Source organism: Triturus cristatus, chromosome 1_2 (assembly GCF_964204655.1).
Source record: "Triturus cristatus chromosome 1_2, aTriCri1.1, whole genome shotgun sequence".
Taxonomy (NCBI): domain Eukaryota; kingdom Metazoa; phylum Chordata; class Amphibia; order Caudata; family Salamandridae; genus Triturus; species Triturus cristatus.
The window spans coordinates 1,110,118,683-1,110,135,602 of NC_140580.1; the positions used below are offsets into that span (position 1 = coordinate 1,110,118,683).

At 44.3% G+C, this 16,920-nt stretch overlaps 1 protein-coding gene across 5 annotated transcripts in view; it reads left to right on the forward strand.

Moving 5' to 3' along the window:
- NEK6 (NIMA related kinase 6) overlaps positions 1 to 16,920 on the forward strand; it is a 516,220-nt gene that overhangs the window by 52,638 nt on the left and 446,662 nt on the right. Inside the window, exon 2 of one of the 5 annotated variants that reach the window (XM_085613748.1) lies at positions 15,428 to 15,486. The exons of the other annotated variants lie outside the window; for them this stretch is intronic. The gene's annotated coding sequence lies outside the window, so the exon portion shown is untranslated. The remainder of the gene's footprint in view (positions 1 to 15,427; positions 15,487 to 16,920) is intronic. 5 annotated transcript variants of the gene reach the window in all.

Consider the following 16,920-nt stretch of genomic DNA (forward strand, 5'->3'; position numbering starts at 1 on the left):
TTCCCTGCCCTCTGACATACTCTTGCGTACTGAACCTAATTTGAGCTTGATTCTGGTCCCGGAAGGAATCTCCCCGCTCACTCGGTCTGCTTGCCGGGTTGTTGTGGTTCTCTGCGGGTAAGAGGGAACTTCCGAGGCTCTGCTTCCCCATCTGCAGTGTTTGTTGTCTGAATTAGCATAATGTTACAGCAAGATCGGAAATAAAAGGTTTATAGAGACCAATGTTCCTCTTTGCCTGTGTATCGAGTCCTCTTGGGGACCTATGATCTAGTCTGACTTGTTTTTGCTTTGGGATAAACTACTAATATTGTTTTAATTAACTTGCATAAAAGTTTAGCTGTCCCACTAAATAATTTTCTTACACTTAATCAAAATGGAACACATGTCCTTCGTATATACATCCTGAACATGTGGCACTGGTCGGGCCTCGCTGGCATTCCTGGATTAAAATATATTACCCACCTTCAATTGAAAATATGAGGCTGCTGGCGTGGGTATGTTTATATTTCTGTTAATGTATTCTGTAAGTTATTTTCAGTTTGTAGAAGTGGGCATTCGAGTAGTCCTATGTGGAGCATGGTCTAAAGAATTACGCATTACTTTCATGGAAGTTGCATTTACTAGACACAATCTGTGTGAAAAAATATATGCGAGGTAATACCTTGTGTATAAAAGTCACACCAGATACTGGTGGGAGACACATTGGAGTAGCAAATCTCTCTCTGCTCCGGTCCACATCGGGTTTAGACTTCCTGCAAGACGTTTTCTGCTCAACCCCGTCTCCCACATGCAGAAATTACACCAAATCAAAGCCACCCCAGGAGTAAAATTAGGCTAAGACATATAAAACAAGAATTAAGCTAAATTCCCCTTTATCTTTTCTTGAGAGAACTCAATTAGTGCCACGAAAAAGAGCTCCCAAGTCCAATTATAATAATAAATGAAATACACAATTCATTGTTTTTCTTTTTCTTTAGTGCCGTGACAGCTGCACACTTATTTCAGCCCCTTAATTGGGGGGAGGGGGTGAGTCTGGTAAAGAATGCTGTTTGGACCTGGACGGGAAACTATGTCAGAAGAAAATAAATAACATGTAACATAAACTGAATTGGGAATTTAGGGAAAATGTATGTTTTTTTACATTCCAAGATTGCCTCTAGCTTTTCCGGTCATGCTTTAACATGGCATGTTGGTCCACGTGGGGCAATTCTGGATGTTGCCAATTCTGCAGTGCACACTGACTTACTAAGCGTTTGTAACTGCTTGGACAGCTTTAGTTAAACTTAAAATGTGATATGTTGGTAGGGCTCCTTGACCCCTCCCTCTGTCTGTCTGTCTGGTGTCCTGATCTGCCCTCCGTGCAGCTGAGGCGAGACGGGCACAGCAGAGGTACGCCACCCAGAGGTCGAAAATGAAAGGGCAGGCGCCTCACCCCAGACAGATGGAATCCCTCACACTCTGAGCTGGGTCCACCCCAAGAATCCGGACTGCTAGCCCGAGAGGTACTGAAGATCCGCGAAATGATGTCCAAAACTCGCACCACTTGAATAAAATTACTCATGCACTTCAAGTTTACAGGGATGTTTTTTGCATTATTAAAATCCTTATAGCACCATCTTCTCCTAAACATATGGTCATGTGTTCTAAACTTTTCCATATGATTCCCTCCCCCCCCACAATTCGGTTTAATCCGAATTGCTGCTCGGGTCTCCTCTTGGTTTATACCAAGTTTAATTACTCCAACAGAGTTCTTCCTTTTTTGGTGGCATTTGGCCCCCAGTGTCTGTCCATGGAAACCGAATCTGTGTTTCGTATCACATTTGTTGAGGAAGCCCCCTTTCGGCGACAGGCGGCGTGGCCAGCGTTCTGCTTACTTTGCCGCTTCCTGTGGAGATGAGCATCCTTCAGGCTGCGCGATCATCAAAATCGAGTGATGCCGTTGACATGCGTATTCTTGATGACAATTAATTCAGCTTCCTCCCCATTAAGGATACAGAATACCTCTTCTTTTCTGTGCTTGACTGATTTGCACCTTGGCAACTCCACTTTTTTTTTAACACACTTTATTGATGACGTTGACATTTCATACAATGCGATGTTTATCCTACAGAGGCAATCTTTTGTTTTTGTAGGAATTTACAACATACATGTTACATACAACTTCTGTATGTGTCACTCTGTGTGATTTAGAAAACCGAGGACAATTTATTTATTTGCAGGTTTTTATAGCGCTAGAATGATCTCCAATGACGTCATTGGTACTAATACGTTGGAGTCCCAGTACAGAAATTGACAGTATAAAGCCGTTATATTTCCAATTAACAAGAAGAACCTGTTCAACCAACCCTGGCGACTCCACAATGGTCAAAATGCTGCAGGGGGGTCTTGCTTTACCATTCGCAGCATTTAACATCTACTATGTCAACCTGCGTGAGCCCCCTCAGCGCTTCGGGGAGTCCTCTCAAATGGGCCTGTTGTGGGAAAGTTTCTTTGCCTTCCAGTGGCATGGCTTTTGCCAGTCCCAGGGCTGATGGTGCACAGATTCCACTCTGAGCGTGGCGTGATCACCTTTAACTCTTCTCTGATGGCACATGGCGGTTCAATGGACCATCACTGGTTACAATTCACCTCTGGGACATACTGGCGTTATCCCAAAGGGTGATGGTCGGGCTGGACCTGTCTAACCAACATTTTAACCCCAGTGGCTTGGACATTGCAGGTCGACTGAGCAATAGAACATTGAAAATTGCATTTTGCTTATTGCCAATGCTGCTCTGCTTCTACAAAAAGCATCAGCAAAGCTAATAGGTCCTGGTTCCTTTGACAATGCTTGTTTAAGCCTCTGCATGAGAATGATGGATTCAGAATAGGGCCATCGAAAACTGTTACTGTACTAACTGCAACCAAGTAACTACATATGTAATTATGTAGCCAGCTAACTGTACTTGCTATGTAACAGCGGAGCAATGCTCCTTGTGTATCGCTAATATTATTCTGTAAGTGTGTAGCCATTCTCATGATGTAACTATGTAAGTAAACTAAATATAGAACTGTCGGAGTGTAACAATATCCATTTTACACCTGTAGCTCTGTACCGGATGTTTCTCTACGACTACAGTACGGAGGACTCTTTTTTCTGATTATGCGGAATCTAGAACAGAGCACATCTGGCGCTTGGGTAGTGCCAAAAGCCAACACGAATTTCACTTTACAAGATTTTTATGTCCGCCTCAGTGTTTTTTTATTTGCTCCCAGATTTTCCCCCTCTTTGCATATCTTGGTGTCTTCCGTAAAAAGGCGCATGTCTCAATCCGGTTTGTAATGGATCGGAATCAGCTGTAAAAATTAACTCTGCATAAGGATTTTTCGTACCATCCAATCCCTGCAGAAGACTTTCCGGCCTGTTCCGTGTGGTATCACTCGGATTCTGGCAGCTGCTAAGCTGGCTCAGTGAGTTAAACACTCTCTGCTGATATCTGCTCCGATCTGAAGGGCCGGAGTCCACATACCAGATCAGCCTTTCATCCTTTTGATGTAGGTAATTTGATGACCATGAATGTCAGTAACTGTGTATGCTTGTTCTTTGCTTGTTTGTGTTGCTTCGTCCCCCCCCCTGTCTTGCTTCGTCCCCCCCCCTGTCTTGCTTCGTCCCCCCCCCCGTCTTGCTTCGCCCCCACCCCCGTCTTGCTTCGCCCCCACCTGTCTTGCTTCGCCCTCCCCCCCCCCCCCCCCCCCCCACAAGTCTTGCTTCCGGCCCGCCCTCTTTGCTGCTTCCGGCCCGCCCTCTTTGCTGCTTCCGGCCCGCCTTCCTTGCTGCTTCCGGCCCGCCCTCCCTGTTGCTTCTCCCTGTCCTACGTGTTGCCCTACACATTCATTATTCCCCACCATGTGTTCTTTCCTCAATCACTCGTTTTATTTATTTTTTTTATCTGCTGATCTAACTCGGATCAGTAAACAAAAAAAATGCTTGTGTTGTTTTGTAGGGATGTGCATGCTTGGTGCACACGCCTACAAAGTTACGCAGGTAGCTATGTAGGCTTTATTAGCCCTAATCATTGGTTAAACTGCAGAACAATCACAGCTTATGTGCAACATGTCTAAAACCATTGACAAAGATAATAGGTCACAAAGATGAGACCTGTTGGCTTTACCATTGCTTGTTCTAGTCTTGGGGCTGCATCTCATAGCTAATAAATCTCACCACCGTTTGTGTTACATCACATATTTAAGCAGATGATCATTAGTTTCTCACAACCTTATCTAATTCGTAGATGCTCCGAAGCAAAAACCTATCATCTTTCTGATATATGTGGAGCGATCCACAGTTTCTTTATATTCAAGTAATCCCAAAATGGCACTCGCCGTGAAGCAGCACCATAGTTGGAGTACATGTGGTCTGTTCCAGAGAGGCAGTTTGCTCGCAAATTTAATGGGTTACCCGAGCCCCAAAACACCCACTCGAGTGGGCTTGGTCAGACAGCTTGCAGGAAAGAATACAAGTATACATACTAGAACCCCCTTCATGCATGATTATGGCTTCACATATGACATAATTCATGACATATTAAATGACCTCATTGTTGACATCATTGATAACAATGTCCATGTACACCGGGAGGGGGTTGGCCACAGGATCTGGCCTACTGCAGGGATGTGATCTTAGCCAACATAGGCAGCTAACCTGCTGTGGACAACCAACCCCGACTGGGTGCGTCCTTTAGCACTGACCAGTGGGGCTTTGCCACAGGACCAGTGGCAAACCCACAGCGAGACACTATTCTCAGCCCAACCCCACCATGCATCACCTACCATTGGGCTCAGTGGGAATTGCCTGCAAGATCTGTCCTTTGGGTGGACCCTAATTATTATATTTTTTTTAAGGGTTCAGAGACCATGGTATAGTGGTCAAGAAGACAAACAGACGCATTTTAGACCTTAAATGGGTCAGTGGACTTGGTTCCGGAGTGGTCTATCCTTCAGAAGGTCCAACATAGGTCCAAGACTCTTGCTGTGGGTTTGTGGTACCTTGGCCAGACCATGGGCGCTGTGTTAGGGGTGATGAGTCAGCGGAAAAACGTTTTGGGGGTTTAAAAAAAAAATGTTTACTTAAGGGGCGGTCCCTTTGGGGCCACACCCACACCTGGGTCAAGATATGGTACCCACGTCACATTTTAGCTCTTCCCAATTTTTTTTAGGACTCGTTGAACAATTCCCTGATCCCCTATTGGAGGCCACAGCATTTATTTACAGGTAATTGGAGATCTTTGGCTTCACAGACTTGAGTTTGTGATCACAGACCTGAAATGGACAACAGGAGAAAAAGCTCCATTGTCCAATTAGATTTTAATACTTTTTTTAATTTGGATTCTGTGGAACGTCCACAAACCCAAGTGTATGGACCTTCATAGATTACTAATCCCTTCCAAAGCCATCTAATGGCCCCGGTGACCTTTACGCTTGCCACAATTTGAATATATTTAGAGAGGGGAACGTTGAGCTCCCCTCCCTGAACCATCTAATGGCCCTGGAACCCCATCCCCCCGGGCCGCAGCATAGCAGTGTCCAAACCCCATTCCCCAGGACACTGTTATTCCCTGTCCGTGTATCATATTGCTTCCACCTGGCGGGAACAGAAATGTTTCTCCCTGCCAATTCTCTTACAGGTAGGAAACACAGAATGTTCCCCCCTGGTGGGATAATACCAGTCAAGCTGTCTCCCACCTCAGCTGGAATGGGTGCTGGCAGGGGACGTGGTGTGGCAGAGGGAGCCATGGGCCTCCCCCCCCCCCCCCCCCCTTTACATTACCCAATGTTTTGAAAAGTTGTGGGTGGAACCAGGGCTCCCAGTCAATTAAACTCTTAGCTGGCCCCTGTGGCACCTGAAATGGGTGCTAGCAGGGGAGCCGCGAGGCCACAGGGCAACGAAAAAGGATACTAGGGTGTTCTGGGTGGCACCGTGACCCCCCAAAAAATAATGGGCAAAAAAAGAATAGTAAATGAGCGGCCAATGCCTGTCAGTTATTAGTCACTTGTCACGGGAAGCAACACCCAATAATGCCCTTTGCTGACTAATTTGCAGTTTTATTAACGCACTGTGGTGCCCTAATCGGGGCAGGAGCACCACCAACAAGTTTTTGAGTGTTGAGGGACTGCACATTGTGCACCAGCCCTACAGAAAATAATTTAATAAAATAAACCTTTCTTTCCTGTGCTCCATAGAACTTAACTCCAATGGGGAGAGGAGTTGGCCTAACGGCTACGGTGGTCAACCTCGAATCTGGGGAACCGGGTTTGAGTCTCGGCAATGACGCTGAACATCCTGTGATTCTTGGCAAATCACTGAATCTCCCCGTGCCTAACAAAAATGAATGTTTCCTCATGCAACGCAACTGGTGCTGTGTAAAGCGCTCTGATACCCGATACCTTTGGGTCAAGTTCACGCTATATAAAACTCTTCGCCTTGGTAGTACATGGACATTATCTGGTCTGAGGAGAGTAATAGAAAGACAGACAAATGTTTAATGTTGTTATGAACGAGATAGCTTTATCTAAATGTTTATTGATAAATATTGCAATGCTTGTTAATGCTTGTTAATGATTAATATCTTTGAATATGGTTATAAAATGCAATGGTTATAATGATTCCAAACATGTCAATATTGGTTTATTAAGGTACTTCTTATTTGATAAAGCCAATAGGCTTGGCTTTATATACTGATGGCAGAACTCAATAGTCCAGCCTTTATATATTAAAATGGTGGCCCCTTTATAAAGCCAATAGTCTTGTCTTGTATATATTGATTTTGTTTAAAAAACAACCCTAGAAAGTTGCTAAAAAAAAAAAGGTTAAAGTGACAGCTATTATAAGGCATGGTAAAAAAAAGAACTTGAAAATGTACAGAAAAAAATTAGATTAATGTGACGTAATTAGGTGAAATTGTTAGTTGAAATGTAGCATTGTAAACTCTAAAAACCATGGAAATTCACCAGTTGTGGTTAAATGAAGTAAATATAACTTTAACTTTTGCACTTGCCATGGACAGTGATGTCATTAATGATGTAATTTCAGTCATAATATATGATGTTATCAGTGTTGTTATATATATATATATATATATATATATATATATATATTCACTTAAAAAACCATAGGTTTCACACATGTTATAGTTAGCTGGGCATTTCACTCGTGAAAAACCAATGAAATTCCCCCGTTATAGTTAGGTCAGATAACTATAACTCGCGCGACCGCCACTCTATCACAAGGATGATCTCATCGGTGATGTCATGAGTAATGCCACTGACCATGTCATGAGTGATGTAATATGTGACGTCATGAGCACTGGATTGCGGGCGCGCGAGTTATAGTTATCTGACCTAACTATAACGGGGGAATTTCATTGGTTTTTCACGAGTGAAATGCCCAGCTAACTATAACATGTGTGAAACCTATGGTTTTTTAAGTGAATTTGCAAGGTTTTTTAAATGCTAATTCCTAACTATAACGTGTGTGAAACCTATGGTTTTTTCAGTGAATTTGTACGGTTTTTTAAATGCTAATTTATGTATGTATTTATTTTAAGTTTTTTTCACTGTGCGCTGTGGGTGCGCGGTCCGCTTCGCGCACCGCGTGCCCACGTTACGTAGTTCGCGGAATTTTTCCGTTTCTACCGTGCGCGTACGCTACGCGCACTCCGCGATTTTTCGTAAAAAAATTAAAATACATTTTTGCCCTTGGGGGTCCTTCTGGGACCCCCTGACCAAGGCTAGGGTTGTCAGGAACTGTCCAGCCTGCCCCCTTTTCACGTTATCCACCTTTGTTTTTCACCCCCTCAGACTGCGAGAGACAAAATGGCGGCCGACACTTCCTGGTTTCGACCGATTCGAATGTTTACTAAGATCTAACAACCAATCAGAATCGCGCTCACGCACGGCAGCGTGTGCGTACGGTAAGCTTACGGTACGCGCTCGGAGCGCGCCTATAGATATATATATTGATTTAAATGCTATTTTCTCAGGAAATACTGAACAGATTTACACCAGACCTGCAAAAGGCACATCCCTGACCTGAGGACTACCTCTCTTCCAGATTTCAAGTAATTCTGTTCAGCCGTTCGGGCTGCAGCTTGGACTTAAGGTCCTATGGAAAAATGCATGGGGAAAACGCGTTTTGGGACCCCTCCTTTTTTTCTCAGCCCCCGCTTGACGAATCCCCCCCGAGACTTTCAGGGTAGGAGCGGAGCGGAGCGCCCCATCTATTTTGAAAAGTTTGCGTGGATTCGTCAATCGGCGCCAAAGTTATTCAAAATAGAATGTTGCGTATTTCCTATGGAAACACGGTCCTAACTATAACTATCTACTGGCGACCGCCAGTAGATAATATATATATAAATATCTATGTGTCATAAGCATGGCATGGCAAGTGTGCAGATTTTCAGCTGTATATGCACGCCCCACCCCCTTCTTGGATATAAGGATAAACCGGACTGAACTTAAAACACTTAGCTGCTTCACAAATTTTTTTTTAACGCCAGGTGTTTTTAATTAATATAATAATTGATTCCCTTAAAACGAAGTCACCCTCTCTGATTGAAGACTGTTAAAATTGTCAAATTAAGCATATTGCTACAGCTGACTTGCGACCACCTGACTTGTACTATGAGAAAATAAGGGCTTTCTTCAGCTCCCCAGTGGAATATGTTGTTTCTGTTTGGCATTGTATGGTATGCGTTCGACCATTAGTATGTAAATGAACCAGTGAATGACGCAAGGCATAATAGGGGCATGTTTTGGAGGAAGGCTCGGCATTGTAGTGCACAGGCCAACGACACTGGAGGATCACTTTAGGAGCTAGCGCCTTGAAGTGCGTGGTACAGATGAGTGCAGAGATGCATTGTGAAAGTCTGTGCATTATAATTTCAGAAAAAGGTTCGGGTCTGAATAGAGGCACTGTTAATGTCTCCCTACTGTTATTTCAGTATGTGATGACAGTAGAGGTGCATTGTGAAGGTCTCATATTTCTGTACTGTTTTCAGCGCATGGTGCCGGTCAGAATAGAGGTGCATTGTGAAGATCTCATATTTCTGGACTGTTTTCAGCGCATGGTGCCGGTCAGAATAGAGGTGCATTGTGAAGGTCTCATATTTCTGTATTGTTTTCAGTGCATGGTGCCGGTCAGAATAGAGGTGCATTGTGAAGGTCTCCTATTTCTGTATTGTTTTCAGTGCATGGTGCCGGTCAGAATAGAGGTGCATTGTGAAGGTCTCATATTTCTAGACTGTTTTCAGCGCATGGTGCCGGTCAGAATAGAGGTGCATTGTGAAGGTCTCATATTTCTGTATTGTTTTCAGCGCATGGTGCCGGTCAGAATAGAGGTGCATTGTGAAGATCTCATATTTCGGGACTGTTTACAGTGCATGGTGCCGGTCAGAATAGAGGTGCATTGTGAAGATCTCATATTTCTGGACTGTTTTCAGCGCATGGTGCCGGTCAGAATAGAGGTGCATTGTGAAGGTCTCATATTTCTGGACTGTTTTCAGCACATGGTGCCGGTCAGAATAGAGGTGCATTGTGAAGGTCTCATATTTTCATACTGTGATTTCTCCCCATGGTGCCGGTCAGAATAGAGGTGCATTGTGAAGATCTCATATTTCTGGACTGTTTTCAGCGCATGGTGCCGGTCAGAATAGAGGTGCATTGTGAAGGTCTCATATTTCTGGACTGTTTTCAGCGCATGGTGCAGGTCAGAATAGAGGTGCATTGTGAAGGTCTCATATTTTCATACTGTGATTTCTCCCCATGGTGACGGTCAGAATAGGGGTGTGAGTGTGAACTCAGAGAAAGGAATGGGGGGGGGTCACCCTCGTGGTCTGCCATATTGAAGGCGAGCTAAAGTGACTTCCAGGCCTTGCTTTTCAGACCTGCTTTTCCTCCCAGGTGTTTGATTCGCTCAGCTCACTCTGCCTTGTATACACAGACTGCCTTGGAAGTGCTGGGCTTATAAGAAAACCCAGTAACACAAAAGAACAAAAAACTGCTGTTGTGTGTTTTTTGTTTGTTTGTCCGCAAATGGGTTCCAAATGGGTTTCTGAACCATCTGTAGCAGCACGGGTGCAGCTGTGTTAAGTGGCCGCCACTGTACCATCACAATGTGAGTTATACTGCACCCCACCAACCTCCTTCAACCCCTTTTAGGCTCAGTGCATGCTAAGTGGTAGTTGATAAAAACTCGACTTCAGTAAGAAGCGGACAAAGCCCATTGCATTAGTGTAGAGGTAATGGAAGTGACATGGAGCATCCTTGATCCTGATGGCTTCTTGGTCCCACCCCAGGCAACTCGGAGGCAGGAGAAGGTCAAGGGGTGGCAGCTACAAGCACTAAGCAGTGAGCTTAGGTCCATGTGTGCTACCATATTAATGCATATCCTTCCTGCTTCTATCCCTCCATTATCCTTTTCAATCCAGATTACAGACTAACATGTCCACCGCTCAAATTAATTTCATATTTCCCTATACGAACTCACCACTAATCCTTTTTGGGTTCCGGAGTATTGTGCTACTCGCTGAAAAAGTGCTTTGATGCCTCGTCATGGGTAGTCAGCACTATTTAAATACAATTACAATTGGCTTCAAACTGGAAGGCGCTTCTACGCCTGGTTGCACTTTGGCACCCCTGGGACAGCCTTCGCTGTCCCTGGTGTCGGGGATCAGGGGGCAGCGGCAGGAACAGAAAGTGCACAGTGTCCGGAGAGTCCTGTTTATTGTCTGCAGTTGCCCTTCCGTGCCCATCCCTTGGACTCCTAGCAGCAAAGCGGTGGCTCTTGAGTGGCTAACAGTGGGTCAAGCTGCCAACTCTGTAATCTCTTTGGGCAGGTCAAAGGGTGTTTGTAGTCGTATCCACTGCCTCCCACAATGTCGCTGTTCATATCCAGTGCTTAATGTGTAAATATGTAGTGCCTGTGCTCTAAAGAGTTCTTTACGATGTTGCCATGCGCATTATACTCTTACGGATCTGCCCACTATCCCTTCTGGTGTCCCCCACACCTCCTCGTTTCTGACCTTTTACCGTACATCAGTCCTATGCAAACACTTGGAATGTAAAGCAATCCACTGACCCCAAGCTAGGTTACTGCAGTGCTCTGGAAACACCAGAACGTACGCTGCATTTTGCCATTGGTTTCAAATTAACAACACATACGGTTTACGCAGAGATGGAATGATCCTGAGTACTTACACGTCTGACATGTAGCTTGAACAATGGTGTTTTTTCCTTTTCTAATTGAAAACAAACCAGAATTGAATGAAATCGTGATTGTGAAGGTTGGCTGACTGTTGTAGGTAACTTTAGTGCTCCTGTTTGCTTTGGCTTGGTTTCCTGATCTAAATCTGGCCACAGCAAACCCACTCCCACTTGCCAGCCAGTCCTACATCATTGATGAATTCAGTGGAAGGAGTGCAAGATACAAAACGTATGACTGGCTGTGCACTGCGCTGTTAGTGCAGCGATGAATAGATGTACGCGAGTTAAGGTTCCAATGCTCTCGAAGGAGTTCTGAGGTTGAGTTCTGGTGAAGACCTGCTCAAGCTCAAATGAAACCTTACTTATGTCCCTAGTCGCACTTTAGTTCTGGCACTGCCTTCATGGTCCTTGAAACTTGGGCGAGCCCAGCAGTGCCAGGGATACCGAAGGGCCAGGCACAGCAGCAGGTAGCAGATGCTTCCTGTCGTTTCTCCTAATTGGCGTTGTTAAAGCAGTATTCAGCTTGTCAATATTGGGGTAATGTCTCCAGTCATGGGTCTGGTGGCTCGACCCCTGTATCGATAACACTTTAAGAATGTTTGCGAATGCAGGATGGAATTAATAAACCTGTTTTGCAAATCAAAAACTGGTAAATGACTTGTCACAGAATCAGTGTTTTTTTTATTTATTTATTTTTTTTTTTTTTTTACACTTGCCATCCTCCTTATTCTACTTTTTTAAATTAACTTTTCATGCCTGTAGCTTGATTTTCGGGAACCTTCCTGGGGAAGCTAACACTATAGTATGGTACATTGTTTAAGAAATTTCTCCACATCCACTTGGAGAAGAGAATGGTGTTCCTCAATCACTGGTTGACCAACTAGTGACTCACCTAGTTCGCCGGACACTTCCTAGACCCTATTTTCACACCTTCAACAACAACCAAGTAGACACGCCTATACCATTCTCCAGGACCGTCCACGCCTTCATCAAAGTTCAACTGTACTGTCCCAGTCCAATGCACATGCACCATCCCCAGACCAGCCCATCAAAACTGGAACAGCATCACTGACCAGTACTAGAAAACCGCTCTCAACCACCACTGACCCGAACACAGCAGCAGCCTTCCCAAAGCCATCAAGAGAGTAAACAATCCGATCACTTTCTGCACTGACTCCATGCCACCCGCAAACATAGTAATACAACAAGACCTAGACCCCAGGCCAGCTGGCATATAGAGGAACTCAGACTGATGAATCTCCACTGCAAACAACTGGAGCGCAAATGGAAAATGAGCCAGGACAATGTAGACAGTAGCATGTTCCAATCTGCTCTGAGATACTCCCACCAAATGTTACTGACCGCCAAACGTGTCGATGCCAGTGCCAACTAAACCAAGGAATTCTTCATCATCATGAAGGATTTCATGTCGCCAGAAGCCCAGGCGCCTCCAACTATCTCACCCGCTCTCAGGACCTCAGCAGCAATCTCTCTCAATTCTTCAGCAACAGAATCGCTGCCATATACAGCAACTTCACCCCACCACCAGACTCTACAGACCTTACGAAATTCCTCCTGATCTTATCCAAAGGACAAATGCTGACCACATGGCCCATCTTCACCCCAGAAGAGCCGCTGCCACCATAAAGCCCATCCACTCAGCACCCCATCGGACCACTGTCCCCACCAGCCTACTCCAGAGGTCTGCAACCCATCAGCCCGATGCTCCGACCCATTCTGAATGCCTCAATCTCTTCTGAGACCTTCAGAGGCTTGGAAAGATGCAACTGTCCCTCCTTTGATGAAGAAACCCACCCGCTAACCATTCATCACTCACCAACTACAGACCATTTCCATGCAACGCCTTAGAGAAAATCAACAGACGTCTTATCGAACACCAACTCCTTGACTTTGCTCAATCTAGTTTGAGACCCAACCACAGCTTGGAAATTGCTCTCATCACCTCCGCGGATGACATCCGCATAACTCTGAAAGGAGGAGATATGTTGACCCTCATCTTCCTGTTCTTCTCCAGAGCATTACACATGGTCTCCCATCCCATCCTCATCCAGTGCCTAGACGACATTGAGATCCAAGCACACACACTCTGATAACTCGGCTTCGTCCTCACTGGAAGGGCACTGTCATTCAGCTTGGCACCTTGCACCTCTGATGCCTTCAACTCCACCTCATGGATTCTCCCTTAGCCCGACCCTCTAGCCAGCATCATCTGCTCTCACGACATCAACATAGCTGACATCTTGGAACTCCATTCTCTCCCTCATGCACAAGACGGCCAGTACCCGGATCAGGTTCAATGCCTGCCTGACTGAAATCGCCCACTGTATGAAGACCAACTGTCTGAAGCTGAACACCGACCAGACCAAAATGCGATCTTCAGGAAGAGGACTTCACCAATGGACCTGTCGGGTGGCCAACAGAGCTAGGGCCGATGACCAACCACCCAATCCAAGAAACTTGGGATCGACCGCAAATTCAACATGACCGCCCAAGTCAACGCTGTCTCTGTATCATGCTTCCATACCCTGAAAATACTGAGGGAGATTTCCAAATATTTCCCAATCAGCACGCGGAAAACAGTCATGCTTGTCGTCGTTACAAGCATTCTGGACTACTGGAACACATTCTATTCTTTCAGAACGCAGCAGCCAGAGTCACTCTCATCCACCCATGCCAGACTCGCATCACACCACACCTGAAGGAGCACCACTGGCTCTCCATACACAAACGAGCACAGTTCAAACTCCTCACCCACACTTTCCAGCCACGACATAACACTGGCCCAACATACAACAACAATCCCATCTACTTTCACAAACCTTCCAGACACCTCTGCTTGTCTGGACTCCTATCTGCAAACATCCCATGCATACGAAAAGCCATATCCGGTGTTCGAGCCGTCTCCTATATCGCTCCTAAAGCATGGAACAACGTGCTCCACACATTAGAGACTGCTCCTCACTTAATAAATTCCACAAGAAACTGAAGACCTGGCTTTTCGAGTTATCCAACTAAGCCTTAAATTTGACTAGATTTACGCCTGCTCAGCGCAATGATATCCTTCCGGCTGATGGTGCGCTCTAAAAAATCTACATAACAGAAGATAACATAACAGGAGGAACTGCAGAAAGATTTCGTACCTAATTCAAAACAAACTTCTTGCTGAGTACAATTGCACACACACTTAGACATGCATATCATTTTCCCCGCTTTTGTCATCTTTCTCTTTTATTCCATTTATTCCCTCTCTGTTTTTTATGACTCTTCACTCCCTGATGTTTGCTATTTGGTATATATTATTCGAGGTGTTTCTTGTGCCTGTATATGATACCCAAAAAATGCCACAGGATCCTTGTAACACAGCGAGCCATTTTGTCTTGTCGTATACTGCTTAACCATCTTTTTGTGATAGGTTTCTGTTTGAATAATGTGCTGTGCGCTTGAGAACATGCAGTGAAATTCTCTTCTTTGCGTTGATAATGACAAACATATCTAACACCAAGCCCAGGTTATCTCTTTCTTTGCCTGTTACAGTACCTTTCGTATAGTTTAAGCAGTCTGCACCTGTGTCTTTGCTCTTCTTTCATTGTACGCAGTCCTACTCCAAAAGGCACTGTGGCTTTAATGAAAATCAAAGATCAGAAGGGCCTTGTCGCGCCTTGTCCCATCTAGGGGCAGACCCTGCGAATGTAATTATATTTACCCAGCGCTTTCATGAGCAAATCGCAGATCTATCGAATTATTTTTCGGAAATGTAGTTCTTGCAGCTACCAAAATCCAGCAGGATAGAAAAAAAATAAATCGGGAATTAATGATTATTGCTTTTTTCTGGCAAACCGTGGCGAACTTGTCTGTGCCGAAGGACTGCTCAACGTCGGCTTTTCCTCACCTTAGCATGTCGAGCACGAGAGGTTAAAAATAGCCTGCACATTAAAGAGAGACGGTTGTGTGCTACTGAGCAGTGCTTGTGGGCTTGAACAATTATGATTGCTTCTGGCAACCATGTTGTTTGGCCTGGAAGAAATCTCCTCTGAATTACCGACATTAACTGAGTTTAGCAGAGCAACTCTGGTTTCCCGGCTTCCTCCAGCAATAGCTGCTCCTTTCCGCTTCCAAAATGAGTTTGTATACCCTTTTAGGTTTATTTTTCTCCTTTTTTTTTTTTTAGATCCATCGACAGTGAAATGGACTCTGAAAGATGTATATGAAAGTATGGTTTCTCAGTAGGTAAGACCAAAGATATCCCCCATAGCGAGGGAAAGATAGCAGGTTTTACTGACCTGTTCAAAATTTGGAGGGTGTCATGGTCTCTGTGGTGCCAGATGAGTTTCTTGAATGAAAGGCACCTTTATATGCCTTCTTATTTCGATAATATTTAAAATAACTGTTTGTGAAGAAAAGAAAGCAAAAATCTTGCACATTTCTGAAGCTCGTTTTAGAGGTATTTGAAAAGTCATGGACAGCTTTCAGGTTTACTAATGTATTTTCACCAAATTTGAAGAAAAATAACCGCTTATTTATGCTTGTAACAGTCACTGATTTTTCTTAAGGTTGAAATGATGCAGGTGAGACCCCTGTGAATTGAACATTCGCTTAAAAAAACAGTGGGGTGACTCCACTTACTGTTAAGGTGGAAAGTAACAGCTATATTTGTGAGTAAATAGAGAGACTTCAGTTTTGATGTACACTTCATATACATAGGGGTTAAATTATCATCTGTGTATTTTTGTGTGGGTATGTCTATGTACATGTGTTTTTTTATATTGACTAAAAAACGAATTTGAGGGAAGATGGACTTATTTTCTTAATCAAAATAATATATTTTATATTGCACATGTAATTCCCCTTAACCTTGCGTTGAAGGGACATTATGATTACAGGGCAAAGCCTAAAAACTACAGAAATTCACCACCTCTGGTGAGTAACACAACCAAAACTCCCCAGCCAAAGTTATTAGCAAATATAAAAAAAACGCTTCCTGTGGAAAGTAGTATCTGATCAGAACTGCAGAGTCGCTGACTTTTAAAGAACACTTTACATATCAAGACTCAGATTGTGTTTCCATAAGAAATGCCTTTTCTTCCTTTGTGAATTAAATTTTACATTTTTATGAATCTGCACTAACTTTAGCAGAGATTTGGTACAATCTACCTGGTATTGTTTGTTCCAAGTTCGGTGCAAGGTTAGTCATGGAGTTTAAAGGTTTTGAATTAAAATCTGTTTCGGAGGGGTGTGTATTCAAACTCCCCATGTTAACTTGTGCGCTCTGCTAAAGCAACAATTGCTTCCCCAACATTTGTGTAGTTGTCAGACCTCAGGGTGGCCAAATGGACAATAAAGGACCATCATAATATTAGCACATTCATGTTGGAAATCTTTGGCAGCACCTAGAGAGCAATGTTCTGGGAACTTTGAAATGGCAAGTACCCAAGAAATTGACTCGGTATTATTACAAAGCGGGTGGCCACTCACACAATTGGATGAATCTTTAAAGTGATGAAGAGAGCAGGATCTTCAGACATGCCCCTCAGTGGTGTCGCGGAAATGTGTGATTGAAGATCGTGGGTTTACCAACAACTTGCATGCAGGTGACTCTGGACCATATCCCTCTTGTTGGGTCATGTGATGCATCCTGTTATGTCTTTGTGTGAAAGAACACAC